The 17,299-nt window shown below is 42.5% G+C and overlaps 8 non-coding genes and 1 pseudogene across 8 annotated transcripts; all 9 read left to right on the top strand.

Moving 5' to 3' along the window:
- Window positions 1–1,965: 1,965 nt before the first annotated feature.
- Window positions 1,966–2,154, top strand: LOC141210616 (U2 spliceosomal RNA). Its single transcript, XR_012280766.1, has one exon. It is a non-coding gene; the product is annotated as a U2 spliceosomal RNA (small nuclear RNA).
- A 1,120-nt stretch (window positions 2,155–3,274) lies between these two features.
- Window positions 3,275–3,465, top strand: LOC141210095 (U2 spliceosomal RNA). The gene has a single exon (XR_012280273.1). It is a non-coding gene; the product is annotated as a U2 spliceosomal RNA (small nuclear RNA).
- Window positions 3,466–4,584: 1,119 nt separating this feature from the next.
- LOC141210771 (U2 spliceosomal RNA) lies at window positions 4,585–4,700 on the top strand (annotated as a pseudogene).
- Window positions 4,701–5,224: 524 nt separating this feature from the next.
- Window positions 5,225–5,406, top strand: LOC141210537 (U2 spliceosomal RNA). The gene has a single exon (XR_012280701.1). It is a non-coding gene; the product is annotated as a U2 spliceosomal RNA (small nuclear RNA).
- Window positions 5,407–6,528: 1,122 nt separating this feature from the next.
- Window positions 6,529–6,719, top strand: LOC141209540 (U2 spliceosomal RNA). Its single transcript, XR_012279733.1, has one exon. It is a non-coding gene; the product is annotated as a U2 spliceosomal RNA (small nuclear RNA).
- A 1,119-nt stretch (window positions 6,720–7,838) lies between these two features.
- On the top strand, window positions 7,839–8,029 carry LOC141209539 (U2 spliceosomal RNA). Its single transcript, XR_012279732.1, has one exon. It is a non-coding gene; the product is annotated as a U2 spliceosomal RNA (small nuclear RNA).
- A 6,392-nt stretch (window positions 8,030–14,421) lies between these two features.
- Window positions 14,422–14,619, top strand: LOC141210694 (U2 spliceosomal RNA). The gene has a single exon (XR_012280818.1). It is a non-coding gene; the product is annotated as a U2 spliceosomal RNA (small nuclear RNA).
- A 1,121-nt stretch (window positions 14,620–15,740) lies between these two features.
- LOC141209538 (U2 spliceosomal RNA) lies at window positions 15,741–15,931 on the top strand. The gene has a single exon (XR_012279731.1). It is a non-coding gene; the product is annotated as a U2 spliceosomal RNA (small nuclear RNA).
- A 1,121-nt stretch (window positions 15,932–17,052) lies between these two features.
- LOC141209537 (U2 spliceosomal RNA) lies at window positions 17,053–17,243 on the top strand. Its single transcript, XR_012279730.1, has one exon. It is a non-coding gene; the product is annotated as a U2 spliceosomal RNA (small nuclear RNA).
- The last annotated feature ends 56 nt before the right edge of the window (window positions 17,244–17,299 follow it).

Raw genomic sequence — 17,299 nt, 5'->3', positions numbered from 1 at the left:
AGCTAAACTTATTGCAGTCCGTTTAAACCCCTTTATAGCCAAATTAATTCACCCTAACCAGGTATGTGGTGTTCCCGGAAGAACCATAGCTGAGTCCCTCAACATAATTAGGGATACCATATGGTATTCAAAAGAGAGAAGTCAAAACCTTGCTATTTTATCCTTAGACTTTGAAAAAGCTTTTGACAGGGTATCGCATGAATTTCTTTTTATGGTTCTTAAAAAAATGGCGTTTCCAGAGAAAATTTTAACCCGCATTATGCTTTTATATCATTCTTGTTTTAGTCAAATTTCTGTAAATGGGTTTTTAACGAAGGGGGTTCCTCTATTATCAGGGGTGAAACAAGGGTGCCCTCTCTCACCACTGCTCTTTATCTGTGTTATGGAACCACTATTAACCATACTGAGAAAAGATAAAGTAATTAAAGGGGTACCTATTCCCGGGAGTAGGGGTATGCAACTTAAAGCCCTAAGTTACATGGATGATGTTACCATACTATGTCCAGATTCCACATCTCTGAGGAGGGTATTGAGAAACACACAATTTTTCTGTGAAGCCTCAGGTTTTAAATTAAATATAGATAAATGTGACTGTTTTAATGTGGGGGGATGGGACTCCTCTTTGACCCCTGGGATAGTGATACAGAAAAATCACATAAAAAATTTTAGGAATTATTTTTAACCAAGCCAATGAGGGGGACCCTAACTGGGACTCTGCAATGGATAAAATAGAAAAAAAGATCTCATTGTGGAATTTAAGGAACCTTAGTATGGAAGGTAAAATTTTAATTATTAAAGCCGTTTTAATTCCCATTATGTTGTATGTTGCAATGGTGTTTCCCCCTTCCAATTTACAAATCAAGAAAGTAACAAGAATTGTTTTTATGTTTTTATGGGGTTCAAAAATGGAAAAGTTAAAAAGAGATCTGATGTACAAATGTAAATCTAATGGAGGTAAAGATGTACCCAATTTTTTTACCTTTTTCCATATAAAGTATTTCTGCTTCTGTTTTAAGGTTTTTAAATCTGATGGCATTTTTAGTTATTTTTTAAAATATGCAGCAGGAATGATTTTTAAAAGGTGGTTTAGCCTACCTTTAAGTTCTCCTGTGCTCCTGTGCCCACCTAAACAGTATGTGATACTTGAGAAAACGGTCAGACTTTTAGGTCTCCAGGAATTGGAGCCTGATATATTGGGGGACCAAAGGAAGGTATCTATTGCTTGCAGACACTCTGAGGACACAATTCCTGTCTCCAATTTTTCACAGGCAAGGTCCAAAACGGTGTGGCGAAATGTGTACGGGAAATATCTTGCAAATATACACAAGGACCTTGCCTGGGCTATCGTCCACCAGTGCCTCCCTACCCGTGAGTTTCAACATAGACGGGGGCTGGTGGCGAGAGCCAAATGTCCAAGAGATATATGCGGGGAAAGTGAGTCTGTATTGCATCTCTTTTGGAATTGTCATTTTGCACAGGAGGTTTGGAGAAAGGTAGGCCCACTTTTAAAATGGGCATGTGGCCTGAAAGATTTTAATCACTTTTATGTCTTTTATGGTCTTTTTAAGTGTCCAAATTTTAAACAATTCCGAGTTGCCTGGATTATTATTAATTGTTTTAAAAATGCCATGTGGAAAGTTAGAAATATTTTACTCTTCAAACATGATCATATTGATTCAACAGACTGTATAAAAATTGCTTTAAGTGAAATGTATATTTACTATCTCAGAGATAAAAAACTGTATGGAGCAAAAGAAGCGGCTTCTATGTGGTGTGTACAATTATGGAACACAATTAGTGGTAATTAAATAAACCCAAGTACATCTGTAATTATGATTTTCTTAATTGTTACAATGGTTTTATGATGGTAAATTGTGATTTTACAAAAAACTTGAATTGATTATTATCATGTTTTATCATTTTATTGTAATGTTATAAATGTTCTTTTTTAAAACCTTTGTAAATATACTTTTGAATCAATAAAATTGCGTTGAAACCTTATCTGTTCTTATCAGTTTAATATCTGATACGTCCCCTATCTGGGGACCATATATTAAATGGATTTTTAGAACAGGGAGATGGAAAAAGAGCTTGCTCTGTCCACTCCACGCATTGACCTGGTATTGCAGTATCTCCAGGACCGGTGCACCCCTTCTTTAATGCAGTTTCTAAAATCAGAAAGAATTGAATTCAATGCTTTTTGTTCATTTTGCTTGTTTGTCGGATTTTGGGATGGACTCTTTGGCTTTGCTTTTCTTCTCCTCATTGGATTTTTCATGTTAAAAGTTGCAGAAGCCAGATGACAAGCTCATTTTGGTTCAACTTCAGCAACTGTGCATTGCATTGCCATGTAATGTAATGTAATGCAATGCTATCTATCTAGCTCTCCCTCTATACTTCCTTTTGGATAAACAGACATATTAGGCAAGCATTTTGGAGCTTTCACCTAAATAACTACAGGTGGTGAGATAAGCTGCACAATATAATTGACCTTTCAGTATATTGTTGCACACACACCATCTATTTAGCAAATGCCCTTGTTATCAACAGCAGCCTTTTAAACTCACCTGAGCTAACAGGTATGTGAGCTGGTTACTCTGCTGCGCTTAAAATTTCTTTTTTGGTTTGCTACAATGCCTTTTCTGAAACGTTGTCTCCCTCTGCTGGAACACTGACTTCTTTCATTTAATGCCTGCAGACTTTAAAAGAGAAACCAACCCAAAAAGTTTGGTTGATTAGTCTGTGGCATTCTTTTAAACTGTTGCTTATGGCGGTCTCTGTGAGCTTCTCAGTGACATTCAGCCATCCAGGTATCCCGCCTGCAGTAGACGGAATGTGGCAATGGAACGCTGGCTGCGCGTGTCATAATAGGCTCTGAGCCTTTATATACCTGCGCACAGCAGCAGCCACCTTCAGTCTGCTGCTGGACAGCCAGCAGCAGCAGCAGCAGGAGAGGTAATTAATCAGCAACCCTCCTGCTAAGGGTAGACAGCTGCTCGTTCCACCCCCCCCCCGCCTTAATTGGTTCTCCTCCCTTCCAACGGTGTTGAGGCGGGTGGGAACAGCCGGGGGTTGAGGGTACTGTGCTAAAAGAGGTGGAGTTATGCAGATCTAAAACGCATGGATTGCAGCAGCAGCAAGCCGAAAAGTGCAGGCATGTGAGGGATCTAGAGGTTGACAGCATGTCTTCTTAACGGGAGTCCAGGTGGCCATCTCCACAAATGGACTTTTCAGAATCCTTGGGTGGCACCGTAGTCGGAAACCAATTCTGGTTATCGCTTCTCGGCCTTTTGGCTAAGATCAAGTGTAGTATCTGTTCTTATCAGTTTAATATCTGATACGTCTCCTATCTGGGGACCATATATTAAATGGATTTTTAGAATAGGGAGATGGAAAAAGAGCTTGCTCTGTCCACTCCACGCATTGACCTGGTATTGCAGTATCTCCAGGACCGGTGCACCCCTTCTTTAATGCAGTTTCTAAAATCAGAAAGAATTGAATTCAATGCTTTTTGTTCATTTTGCTTGTTTGTCGGATTTTGGGATGGACTCTTTGGCTTTGCTTTTCTTCTCCTCATTGGATTTTTCATGTTAAAAGTTGCAGAAGCCAGATGACAAGCTCATTTTGGTTCAACTTCAGCAACTGTGCATTGCATTGCCATGTAATGTAATGTAATGCAATGCTATCTATCTAGCTCTCCCTCTATACTTCCTTTTGGATAAACAGACATATTAGGCAAGCATTTTGGAGCTTTCACCTAAATAACTACAGGTGGTGAGATAAGCTGCACAATATAATTGACCTTTCAGTATATTGTTGCACACACACCATCTATTTAGCAAATGCCCTTGTTATCAACAGCAGCCTTTTAAACTCACCTGAGCTAACAGGTATGTGAGCTGGTTACTCTGCTGCGCTTAAAATTTCTTTTTTGGTTTGCTACAATGCCTTTTCTGAAACGTTGTCTCCCTCTGCTGGAACACTGACTTCTTTCATTTAATGCCTGCAGACTATAAAAGAGAAACCAACCCAAAAAGTTTGGTAGATTAGTCTGTGGCATTCTTTTAAACTGTTGCTTATGGCGGTCTCTGTGAGCTTCTCAGTGACATTCAGCCATCCAGGTATCCCGCCTGCAGTAGACGGAATGTGGCAATGGAACGCTGGCTGCGCGTGTCATAATAGGCTCTGAGCCTTTATATACCTGCGCACAGCAGCAGCCACCTTCAGTCTGCTGCTGGACAGCCAGCAGCAGCAGCAGCAGGAGAGGTAATTAATCAGCAACCCTCCTGCTAAGGGTAGACAGCTGCTCGTTCCACCCCCCCCCGCCTTAATTGGTTCTCCTCCCTTCCAACGGTGTTGAGGCGGGTGGGAACAGCCGGGGGTTGAGGGTACTGTGCTAAAAGAGGTGGAGTTATGCAGATCTAAAACGCGTGGATTGCAGCAGCAGCAAGCCGAAAAGTGCAGGCATGTGAGGGATCTAGAGGTTGACAGCATGTCTTCTTAACGGGAGTCCAGGTGGCCATCTCCACAAATGGACTTTTCAGAATCCTTGGGTGGCACCGTAGTCGGAAACCAATTCTGGTTATCGCTTCTCGGCCTTTTGGCTAAGATCAAGTGTAGTATCTTTTGAAAAGGCAGTTTTGTCCTTGGGCTGCCCTAGTAAATTGATGCATATTACACACTGGTTTGGTGCACTTGTTAGTACGCCAGGTGGCTCATAGAGTTATCTGATGGAAAACATGGCCCTCCAGGATCGAAGTCACTAGGCTGGGTAAGTGTGAGGGCTTTGGAGCAATGTGCCCCAGGAGTAGGCGCCCTGGTGGGAGTCCAAGCTTACTGGGACTGGGAACCCCAGAAAGACTTGGCTTCGTAGCACGCCGCACCTTTGCCAATCATACTTTCTGAGCAACCCCCCCTTTTCCTGGCCTCCGGGCTAGGAAGGGGAATTTTTATAAACCCGGTCGGAGGTCCGGTCAGCTTTGGGCTGAGAAACCAACACAGGCTCCAGCTCCACTAGGGTGGCAGCCTAGATGGAAGCTGGGAGCACGAAAACGGCTCTTCTCCGGCTTCGGCTGGGGAGAGCATCGGAGATCCCTGACCCTCGCTGTGGCCTTCTGGCTCGGAGGGATGGGGATGGTTTATTGGGGACCCTCTCCTCCGGGAAGGGTCCACATGAATCCTCGCCTCGTGCGCTGTTTTGGTGTGACTTCGGTCACATTTTTCAGTGCCTTGGATGCAGCTTCAATCAAAAAATCTGTTCTTATCAGTTTAATATCTGATACGTCCCCTATCTGGGGACCATATATTAAATGGATTTTTAGAACAGGGAGATGGAAAAAGAGCTTGCTCTGTCCACTCCACGCATTGACCTGGTATTGCAGTATCTCCAGGACCGGTGCACCCCTTCTTTAATGCAGTTTCTAAAATCAGAAAGAATTGAATTCAATGCTTTTTGTTCATTTTGCTTGTTTGTCGGATTTTGGGATGGACTCTTTGGCTTTGCTTTTCTTCTCCTCATTGGATTTTTCATGTTAAAAGTTGCAGAAGCCAGATGACAAGCTCATTTTGGTTCAACTTCAGCAACTGTGCATTGCATTGCCATGTAATGTAATGTAATGCAATGCTATCTATCTAGCTCTCCCTCTATACTTCCTTTTGGATAAACAGACATATTAGGCAAGCATTTTGGAGCTTTCACCTAAATAACTACAGGTGGTGAGATAAGCTGCACAATATAATTGACCTTTCAGTATATTGTTGCACACACACCATCTATTTAGCAAATGCCCTTGTTATCAACAGCAGCCTTTTAAACTCACCTGAGCTAACAGGTATGTGAGCTGGTTACTCTGCTGCGCTTAAAATTTCTTTTTTGGTTTGCTACAATGCCTTTTCTGAAACGTTGTCTCCCTCTGCTGGAACACTGACTTCTTTCATTTAATGCCTGCAGACTATAAAAGAGAAACCAACCCAAAAAGTTTGGTTGATTAGTCTGTGGCATTCTTTTAAACTGTTGCTTATGGCGGTCTCTGTGAGCTTCTCAGTGACATTCAGCCATCCAGGTATCCCGCCTGCAGTAGACGGAATGTGGCAATGGAACGCTGGCTGCGCGTGTCATAATAGGCTCTGAGCCTTTATATACCTGCGCACAGCAGCAGCCACCTTCAGTCTGCTGCTGGACAGCCAGCAGCAGCAGCAGCAGGAGAGGTAATTAATCAGCAACCCTCCTGCTAAGGGTAGACAGCTGCTCATTCCACCCCCCCCCCCCGCCTTAATTGGTTCTCCTCCCTTCCAACGGTGTTGAGGCGGGTGGGAACAGCCGGGGGTTGAGGGTACTGTGCTAAAAGAGGTGGAGTTATGCAGATCTAAAACGCGTGGATTGCAGCAGCAGCAAGCCGAAAAGTGCAGGCATGTGAGGGATCTAGAGGTTGACAGCATGTCTTCTTAACGGGAGTCCAGGTGGCCATCTCCACAAATGGACTTTTCAGAATCCTTGGGTGGCACCGTAGTCGGAAACCAATTCTGGTTATCGCTTCTCGGCCTTTTGGCTAAGATCAAGTGTAGTATCTGTTCTTATCAGTTTAATATCTGATACGTCCCCTATCTGGGGACCATATATTAAATGGATTTTTAGAACAGGGAGATGGAAAAAGAGCTTGCTCTGTCCACTCCACGCATTGACCTGGTATTGCAGTATCTCCAGGACCGGTGCACCCCTTCTTTAATGCAGTTTCTAAAATCAGAAAGAATTGAATTCAATGCTTTTTGTTCATTTTGCTTGTTTGTCGGATTTTGGGATGGACTCTTTGGCTTTGCTTTTCTTCTCCTCATTGGATTTTTCATGTTAAAAGTTGCAGAAGCCAGATGACAAGCTCATTTTGGTTCAACTTCAGCAACTGTGCATTGCATTGCCATGTAATGTAATGTAATGCAATGCTATCTATCTAGCTCTCCCTCTATACTTCCTTTTGGATAAACAGACATATTAGGCAAGCATTTTGGAGCTTTCACCTAAATAACTACAGGTGGTGAGATAAGCTGCACAATATAATTGACCTTTCAGTATATTGTTGCACACACACCATCTATTTAGCAAATGCCCTTGTTATCAACAGCAGCCTTTTAAACTCACCTGAGCTAACAGGTATGTGAGCTGGTTACTCTGCTGCGCTTAAAATTTCTTTTTTGGTTTGCTACAATGCCTTTTCTGAAACGTTGTCTCCCTCTGCTGGAACACTGACTTCTTTCATTTAATGCCTGCAGACTATAAAAGAGAAACCAACCCAAAAAGTTTGGTTGATTAGTCTGTGGCATTCTTTTAAACTGTTGCTTATGGCGGTCTCTGTGAGCTTCTCAGTGACATTCAGCCATCCAGGTATCCCGCCTGCAGTAGACGGAATGTGGCAATGGAACGCTGGCTGCGCGTGTCATAATAGGCTCTGAGCCTTTATATACCTGCGCACAGCAGCAGCCACCTTCAGTCTGCTGCTGGACAGCCAGCAGCAGCAGCAGCAGGAGAGGTAATTAATCAGCAACCCTCCTGCTAAGGGTAGACAGCTGCTCGTTCCACCCCCCCCCGCCTTAATTGGTTCTCCTCCCTTCCAACGGTGTTGAGGCGGGTGGGAACAGCCGGGGGTTGAGGGTACTGTGCTAAAAGAGGTGGAGTTATGCAGATCTAAAACGCGTGGATTGCAGCAGCAGCAAGCCGAAAAGTGCAGGCATGTGAGGGATCTAGAGGTTGACAGCATGTCTTCTTAACGGGAGTCCAGGTGGCCATCTCCACAAATGGACTTTTCAGAATCCTTGGGTGGCACCGTAGTCGGAAACCAATTCTGGTTATCGCTTCTCGGCCTTTTGGCTAAGATCAAGTGTAGTATCTGTTCTTATCAGTTTAATATCTGATACGTCCCCTATCTGGGGACCATATATTAAATGGATTTTTAGAACAGGGAGATGGAAAAAGAGCTTGCTCTGTCCACTCCACGCATTGACCTGGTATTGCAGTATCTCCAGGACCGGTGCACCCCTTCTTTAATGCAGTTTCTAAAATCAGAAAGAATTGAATTCAATGCTTTTTGTTCATTTTGCTTGTTTGTCGGATTTTGGGATGGACTCTTTGGCTTTGCTTTTCTTCTCCTCATTGGATTTTTCATGTTAAAAGTTGCAGAAGCCAGATGACAAGCTCATTTTGGTTCAACTTCAGCAACTGTGCATTGCATTGCCATGTAATGTAATGTAATGCAATGCTATCTATCTAGCTCTCCCTCTATACTTCCTTTTGGATAAACAGACATATTAGGCAAGCATTTTGGAGCTTTCACCTAAATAACTACAGGTGGTGAGATAAGCTGCACAATATAATTGACATTTCAGTATATTGTTGCACACACACCATCTATTTAGCAAATGCCCTTGTTATCAACAGCAGCCTTTTAAACTCACCTGAGCTAACAGGTATGTGAGCTGGTTACTCTGCTGCGCTTAAAATTTCTTTTTTGGTTTGCTACAATGCCTTTTCTGAAACGTTGTCTCCCTCTGCTGGAACACTGACTTCTTTCATTTAATGCCTGCAGACTATAAAAGAGAAACCAACCCAAAAAGTTTGGTTGATTAGTCTGTGGCATTCTTTTAAACTGTTGCTTATGGCGGTCTCTGTGAGCTTCTCAGTGACATTCAGCCATCCAGGTATCCCGCCTGCAGTAGACGGAATGTGGCAATGGAACGCTGGCTGCGCGTGTCATAATAGGCTCTGAGCCTTTATATACCTGCGCACAGCAGCAGCCACCTTCAGTCTGCTGCTGGACAGCCAGCAGCAGCAGCAGCAGGAGAGGTAATTAATCAGCAACCCTCCTGCTAAGGGTAGACAGCTGCTCGTTCCACCCCCCCCCCGCCTTAATTGGTTCTCCTCCCTTCCAACGGTGTTGAGGCGGGTGGGAACAGCCGGGGGTTGAGGGTACTGTGCTAAAAGAGGTGGAGTTATGCAGATCTAAAACGCGTGGATTGCAGCAGCAGCAAGCCGAAAAGTGCAGGCATGTGAGGGATCTAGAGGTTGACAGCATGTCTTCTTAACGGGAGTCCAGGTGGCCATCTCCACAAATGGACTTTTCAGAATCCTTGGGTGGCACCGTAGTCGGAAACCAATTCTGGTTATCGCTTCTCGGCCTTTTGGCTGAGACCAAGTGCTTCACAGCAGGAGGTTTCAGTTGAAGGGCACTCAGGTACCCCTCTCCTTGGCCTGGCAGGATCGTCCACTTCGGTGGGCTTCACCTGCCTGCTGCTATTAGCGAGAGGGATTAGTCCTAGGGTAACGGGCAGCGATCCCCCAGCCTTCAGGTGCTTTATCTCAAAGCTCTGAAGGCGCAGATTGCAGGCGGTTGCAATTTGCATTTTGTTGCGCCATACCATGGAGGTTGACCCCAACCTCGTGCCTCTATATGCGAGGCTTAAGAACACCATAAGGGTCCGATTTACGGCTGGTGGTTCCGATATGCGGAATCTGGGATATGTAGTCCAGGACGTGCTTGAGAAACTGCTCCACGTCAGAACCAACGAAATCCTTTCTATCCAGGATTATCCTCGACGTGGAGATTATGATGTAACCTTTACTGGCGAAGGTATTTTCAAAGATGTTTTGTCCAGAGTTAAGTCGGTAGAAAATAGCCCTGGTCTAAAAGGGATTCAGATTATCGAGCACGTCCTGGATGAGGTAAAGATGGTGGTTGTGAAAATCTTCTCACCCTTCATAACAGCACCAGAGGTTATTTCCTTTTTGTCAGTTTATTTTAAAAGTGTGAAATTGATTGGGAAAGTGTTGAATGAGTTTAACATCTGGACCTCAAAATGGAAGTTTTTAGTAAAATGTGAAAGAGACCTTAAATTCCCTGGAGGTGTGAGACTTCCTCCAGCTCGATTTAAAATAGGGCAAACTAATGGGGATTTTTTTTTCTCAGGAATGCCACTTTTCTGTAGGTATTGTGGTCTCTATGGGCACTCTAAGGATAGTTGTGGTGCCACTTGTAGAAATTGTGCCAGTACTGAACATGACACAAAGGAGTGCCCAAATGAAAAAAAATGCTCTTTTTGTCGGACACCTGGTCATTTCTATTTTTCTTGCCCTCACAGGTTCAGAGAGGATGAACAAAAACAAAAGGAGAAGTCCAAGACATCCGGGAATGGACGGGCCAATCAGACCACCCCTCAGGAGGAGGAACAACAACCTGGAGCCTCGGGAGGTGATAAGGGCGCTTCGACTAGTAACAATCCCTCCGAGTCAATGACAGGTAACTCACAGGAGCCCAGGAGCTGGCTGAAAGACCATAAGGAGGCTAAAAGGAAGGCTGAGAAAGATCATAAAGGGGCGGTCGGTAAGGCCAAAAAAGAGCGCCAAAAGGCTGACACCGAGCCCAAAATTCCCACTGGGTCTCACGAGAGCGAGGGCGGTGCGTGGCATTTGGTGAGGTCTCATAATAAGAAAAAGAATGGTTCCGTGGAGGTGGCTAATAGGGAGGAGATGGATACATCCCCTCACGGGGGTGTAGACTCTGGAATCCCGAGGTCCCGGGGCTCTGCTGCCCCAGGTGGGGCCCCGAACCTGGCTGCCTCCGGGGACTCTGAGGCTCCGCCATGTGCGCAGCCTGCCCCTGTGTTACGACCCTCTGCGGGTCTGCAGGGGAGTACGGAGCCTCTCGGAGACCCACCTGACGAGGACCTAAATGGTCAGCCTATGGAGACCCAGCGTAACCTTTCTCTCAATATCCTTCCGAGCTACACCCCAGTAGCGTCGGGTCTTAATTTAAGTGAATGTTCCTTCTCCGATGATGAAGACTCTTTGATAACGGTGGATTCAGAAGAGGGCGTTGGTGAAAGTCCAAGTGGTCTGATCCGTCCATCGGATAGGTAAAGTCCAGTTTTTGTTTCTTCCTAACCATTTGTTATGATGGCTGACATTAGTGGTATTTCCCTCAATGTGAGAGGCATAGGATCCAAGACCAGAAGAGCTACTGTTTTACATTTTTTAACCTGTTTTACAGCTTCTGTTTTCTTTTTACAAGAATGTCATATCCCTCATAAGATTTCTTACAAAAAATATAAGGAAGAGTGGAAACATGGTCCATCGGTCTGGTCTGGATCAAATGCAACCGGATCAGCCGGGGTAGCTATACTTTTTAAGGGAAATGTGTCTATTGATTTTATCCAAGATATTTTACCGGGTCGTATTCTTTTAGTTAAGGCTTTTATTGATGGGACAAGATGGCAGTTTTTAAATTTTTATGGGTCACCTGATAAAAATGAAAGGGCTGATATGCTGGAAATTTTACCTTTATTTATTAACATTTCTGAACCTTTTATCCTGGCAGGTGATTTTAATTGTATTTTAAAAGGCGAAAGCCGACGCTCCGGTTCCGTGAGTAGAAATTATGACAAAACGTCTGGAATGTTAAGCAATATTATAAATGATTGTAAATTAACTGATGTGTATAAAGAATGTAACAAGGATAGCCCTATAGACGCTGGTTTCACCTGGAGCAATTCTACATGTAGCTCCAGGATAGATTTTGTTTTAGGTTCAGAAAAAATACTGCCAGTGAAATGTGAAGTTTTAACTAATATTCTCTCAGATCACAAGGTTTTATCTTTTAGAGTGAGGATTAATGGAAAGAAGAAATGTGGTAAGAAATCTTGGAAATTGAATGTGTCCCTTTTAAAAGATCCACAAATTTTATCGGATTTTATTGAGTTTTATGTAAACTGTAGAAAAAGGAAAAACCCCAATATTTCTTTTAGCTCCTGGTGGGATAGAATGAAAATAAACATTAAAGATTTCTTTATAAAGAAAAGCATACAAAAAGCTAAAGAAAAGTTTGAGATCTATAATTTTCTTAATATCAGGTTACAGACATTGTACAAATTCAAAGACAATGGTCTGGATGTAGGTAATGATATATTGAGTCTTAAAGGAGAAATTTCAAAGTGGTTGGAACAAAAAGGAAAAGAACTGATTTTTCGTTCAAAGGTAAAACACGTAGAAGAGGATGAGACTTGTTCCAGGTATTTTTTTAAGAAAAACAAACAGGCGAAAACAATAATTGATAACATAGATGGAGATAATAATATCAACGTTATATTGGATAAGGTAAATGTCTATTTTAATGATCTTTTTAATGTAAAAACTGTAGACCATGATTTAATACACACTTTCCTGGGGGAGATCAAGTCCACCCTAGATGCTGATGCCCAAAGTTTTTTATCCCAACCTCTATGTGAGGAAGAGATTTTAGAAACCATGAAGAGTTTTAAAAATGGTAAAGTGCCCGGCCCTGATGGTATCCCCATAGAGTTTTATATAAGTTTTTATGATATTTTAAAAGATGATTTGTTTAATTTGTTTTCCGAAGTTTTTAATAATAAGGTTTTACTCAACTCATGGAAGAAAGGTGAGGTATCACTACTATACAAAAAAGGTGACAAAACGGATCTTAAAAACTGGAGGCCGATAACTCTTTTAAATAGTGATTACAAAATTATGGCTAAGATCTGTGCAAATCGGTTGAAAAAGGTGATACATAAAGTAATTCATGCAAATCAGGTATGCGGGGTACCTGGGCGTAGTATCTGGGACAATTTAAACCTGGTGAAAGATTGTATTGAAGATGTAAAAACCAGAAAGACAAAGATGTCAATCCTAGCGGTGGATTTTGAGAAAGCTTTTGACCGCGTGTCTCATTTTTATCTTTTTAAAGTTTTAGAAAAAATGGGCATTCCGGGTGGGTTTTTATTGTCTCTTAAAGCTTTTTATAATGATTGTACGAGTAAGATTTTAGTTAATGGTTTTAAAACAAAAGAGGTAGTTTTAAAATCAGGGGTGAAGCAGGGTTGCCCTTTGTCCCCCCTGCTTTTTATATGTGCTATAGAACCCCTTTTATGTACAATACGCCGGGATAAGCAAATATGTGGAGTACCCTTACCCGGAGGGAACGGTCTACAAGTTAAAGTTGTAAGCTATATGGATGATGTAGCAGTGTTTGGATGTGATGTACCTTCAATACAAAAAACGATAAGCCAAATTCAGTCTTTTTGTACAGTTTCCGGTTTTAAAATTAATCTTACTAAATGTAATATTTTAAATGTCGGGGGGATGAGTCTACATGATGTACCAATTGCAGTTACAGATTCCATTACTATTTTAGGTGTTTCTTTTAATGAATCTAATAATGGTTTTAATAGCTGGGATGCGGCAGCACAGAAAATTAATCAGAAAATCTGCATGTGGAATATGAGAAAGCTGTCAATGGAAGGTAAAGTTCTGATTGTAAAAATGGTGATATTACCTATCCTGTTATATCTTAGTTTGGTGTTCCCCCCTCCTACAAATTTGTTGAAACGAATTACAAAAGTATGTTTTACCTTTTTTTGGGGCTCAAAAATGGAGAAACTCAAAAGAGAAATTGTGACAAAGCCAAAGGTTAAAGGTGGGAAAGATTTCCCTGTTTTAGATAAGTTTCTTTTAATACATTTTTTCTGTTTCTGTTTTAAAACCCTTTTTAAAGATAATTACCTTTCCTATTTTATGCGTTTTAACACTGGTTTTCTCATGAGAAGGTTTGGTTGGTTTGAAACGGTTTTATCCTTTCCTTATGCTTTTAACCTACCTGAACATTATGAGATTTTAAAGAAAATTATTCTTGATTTTAATTTGAATAAGAAACAGACAGGGGATCTATGTAACAGCAAGACACTACTCAAACAAATTAGTACTGATGTGACGTTGTGTGATATTGAACGTTATGATGATGACAAAACTGTACACATATGGAAAATGATTAACGCCCCTTATCTTTTTAATGTACAGAAAGACATGTCTTGGAGCTGCGCACACCACTGTCTTCCTTGCCGGGCATTCCAGTACAGAAGAGGTTTTGTGAGGTTTGCCATCTGCCCAAGAGAAGGTTGTCAAGAAGAAGAGACAGTGAAGCATCTTTTATGGACTTGTGCTTTTGCTAAAGAGTTCTGGAGAAGATTAATCCCCCTGCTGGAGAAAATGGTGGACCTCAAGGACTTTAATTTTGCATCAGTGTTATATGGTCTTCTGGAATGCCCAACAATGGACCAAAAAATAATGGCGTGGAAGATAGTGAATTGCGCCAAGATAGCGCTCTGGAATGCTAGAAATATTGCTGTTTTTAAACATGAAATGTTACCAGTAGATGATGTTTTAGCCTTTTGTAAAAGTGAAATGTACATATACTATTTATTGGACAGGAAAAAGAATGTAACGTTGGCAGGCAAATGGCTTTTTAACCTATGGAATATTTGAAGTCTTGTAAAATTTGCTGTGATGGAATTTTTATTTTTCTTTGAAGTCCCGAAAGTGTAATGTGGATGTAATGGTTTTATTTCTGTAATTTGTTAAATTTTAAATAAACGGTTTTTATCCCCATGTGGGGGATAGCCAAATTAAAAAAAAAATCGGTTCTTATCAGTTTAATATCTGATACGTCCCCTATCTGGGGACCATATATTAAATGGATTTTTAGAACAGGGAGATGGAAAAAGAGCTTGCTCTGTCCACTCCACACATTGACCTGGTATTGCAGTATCTCCAGGACCGGTGCACCCCTTCTTTAATGCAGTTTCTAAAATCAGAAAGAATTGAATTCAATGCTTTTTGTTCATTTTGCTTGTTTGTCGGATTTTGGGATGGACTCTTTGGCTTTGCTTTTCTTCTCCTCATTGGATTTTTCATGTTAAAAGTTGCAGAAGCCAGATGACAAGCTCATTTTGGTTCAACTTCAGCAACTGTGCATTGCATTGCCATGTAATGTAATGTAATGCAATGCTATCTATCTAGCTCTCCCTCTATACTTCCTTTTGGATAAACAGACATATTAGGCAAGCATTTTGGAGCTTTCACCTAAATAACTACAGGTGGTGAGATAAGCTGCACAATATAATTGACCTTTCAGTATATTGTTGCACACACACCATCTATTTAGCAAATGCCCTTGTTATCAACAGCAGCCTTTTAAACTCACCTGAGCTAACAGGTATGTGAGCTGGTTACTCTGCTGCGCTTAAAATTTCTTTTTTGGTTTGCTACAATGCCTTTTCTGAAACGTTGTCTCCCTCTGCTGGAACACTGACTTCTTTCATTTAATGCCTGCAGACTATAAAAGAGAAACCAACCCAAAAAGTTTGGTTGATTAGTCTGTGGCATTCTTTTAAACTGTTGCTTATGGCGGTCTCTGTGAGCTTCTCAGTGACATTCAGCCATCCAGGTATCCCGCCTGCAGTAGACAGAATGTGGCAATGGAACGCTGGCTGCGCGTGTCATAATAGGCTCTGAGCCTTTATATACCTGCGCACAGCAGCAGCCACCTTCAGTCTGCTGCTGGACAGCCAGCAGCAGCAGCAGCAGGAGAGGTAATTAATCAGCAACCCTCCTGCTAAGGGTAGACAGCTGCTCGTTCCACCCCCCCCCCCGCCTTAATTGGTTCTCCTCCCTTCCAACGGTGTTGAGGCGGGTGGGAACAGCCGGGGGTTGAGGGTACTGTGCTAAAAGAGGTGGAGTTATGCAGATCTAAAACGCGTGGATTGCAGCAGCAGCAAGCCGAAAAGTGCAGGCATGTGAGGGATCTAGAGGTTGACAGCATGTCTTCTTAACGGGAGTCCAGGTGGCCATCTCCACAAATGGACTTTTCAGAATCCTTGGGTGGCACCGTAGTCGGAAACCAATTCTGGTTATCGCTTCTCGGCCTTTTGGCTAAGATCAAGTGTAGTATCTGTTCTTATCAGTTTAATATCTGATACGTCCCCTATCTGGGGACCATATATTAAATGGATTTTTAGAACAGGGAGATGGAAAAAGAGCTTGCTCTGTCCACTCCACGCATTGACCTGGTATTGCAGTATCTCCAGGACCGGTGCACCCCTTCTTTAATGCAGTTTCTAAAATCAGAAAGAATTGAATTCAATGCTTTTTGTTCATTTTGCTTGTTTGTCGGATTTTGGGATGGACTCTTTGGCTTTGCTTTTCTTCTCCTCATTGGATTTTTCATGTTAAAAGTTGCAGAAGCCAGATGACAAGCTCATTTTGGTTCAACTTCAGCAACTGTGCATTGCATTGCCATGTAATGTAATGTAATGCAATGCTATCTATCTAGCTCTCCCTCTATACTTCCTTTTGGATAAACACACATATTAGGCAAGCATTTTGGAGCTTTCACCTAAATAACTACAGGTGGTGAGATAAGCTGCACAATATAATTGACCTTTCAGTATATTGTTGCACACACACCATCTATTTAGCAAATGCCCTTGTTATCAACAGCAGCCTTTTAAACTCACCTGAGCTAACAGGTATGTGAGCTGGTTACTCTGCTGCGCTTAAAATTTCTTTTTTGGTTTGCTACAATGCCTTTTCTGAAACGTTGTCTCCCTCTGCTGGAACACTGACTTCTTTCATTTAATGCCTGCAGACTATAAAAGAGAAACCAACCCAAAAAGTTTGGTTGATTAGTCTGTGGCATTCTTTTAAACTGTTGCTTATGGCGGTCTCTGTGAGCTTCTCAGTGACATTCAGCCATCCAGGTATCCCGCCTGCAGTAGACGGAATGTGGCAATGGAACGCTGGCTGCGCGTGTCATAATAGGCTCTGAGCCTTTATATACCTGCGCACAGCAGCAGCCACCTTCAGTCTGCTGCTGGACAGCCAGCAGCAGCAGCAGCAGGAGAGGTAATTAATCAGCAACCCTCCTGCTAAGGGTAGACAGCTGCTCGTTCCACCCCCCCCCCCGCCTTAATTGGTTCTCCTCCCTTCCAACGGTGTTGAGGCGGGTGGGAACAGCCGGGGGTTGAGGGTACTGTGCTAAAAGAGGTGGAGTTATGCAGATCTAAAACGCGTGGATTGCAGCAGCAGCAAGCCGAAAAGTGCAGGCATGTGAGGGATCTAGAGGTTGACAGCATGTCTTCTTAACGGGAGTCCAGGTGGCCATCTCCACAAATGGACTTTTCAGAATCCTTGGGTGGCACCGTAGTCGGAAACCAATTCTGGTTATCGCTTCTCGGCCTTTTGGCTAAGATCAAGTGTAGTATCTGTTCTTATCAGTTTAATATCTGATACGTCCCCTATCTGGGGACCATATATTAAATGGATTTTTAGAACAGGGAGATGGAAAAAGAGCTTGCTCTGTCCACTCCACGCATTGACCTGGTATTGCAGTATCTCCAGGACCGGTGCACCCCTTCTTTAATGCAGTTTCTAAAATCAGAAAGAATTGAATTCAATGCTTTTTGTTCATTT

Source organism: Phyllobates terribilis, unplaced genomic scaffold (assembly GCF_046119375.1).
Source record: "Phyllobates terribilis strain yellow unplaced genomic scaffold, ASM4611937v1 Scaffold_169__1_contigs__length_4117513, whole genome shotgun sequence".
NCBI lineage: Eukaryota > Metazoa > Chordata > Amphibia > Anura > Dendrobatidae > Phyllobates > Phyllobates terribilis.
This window is presented reverse-complemented; position numbering and strand designations above follow the sequence as displayed.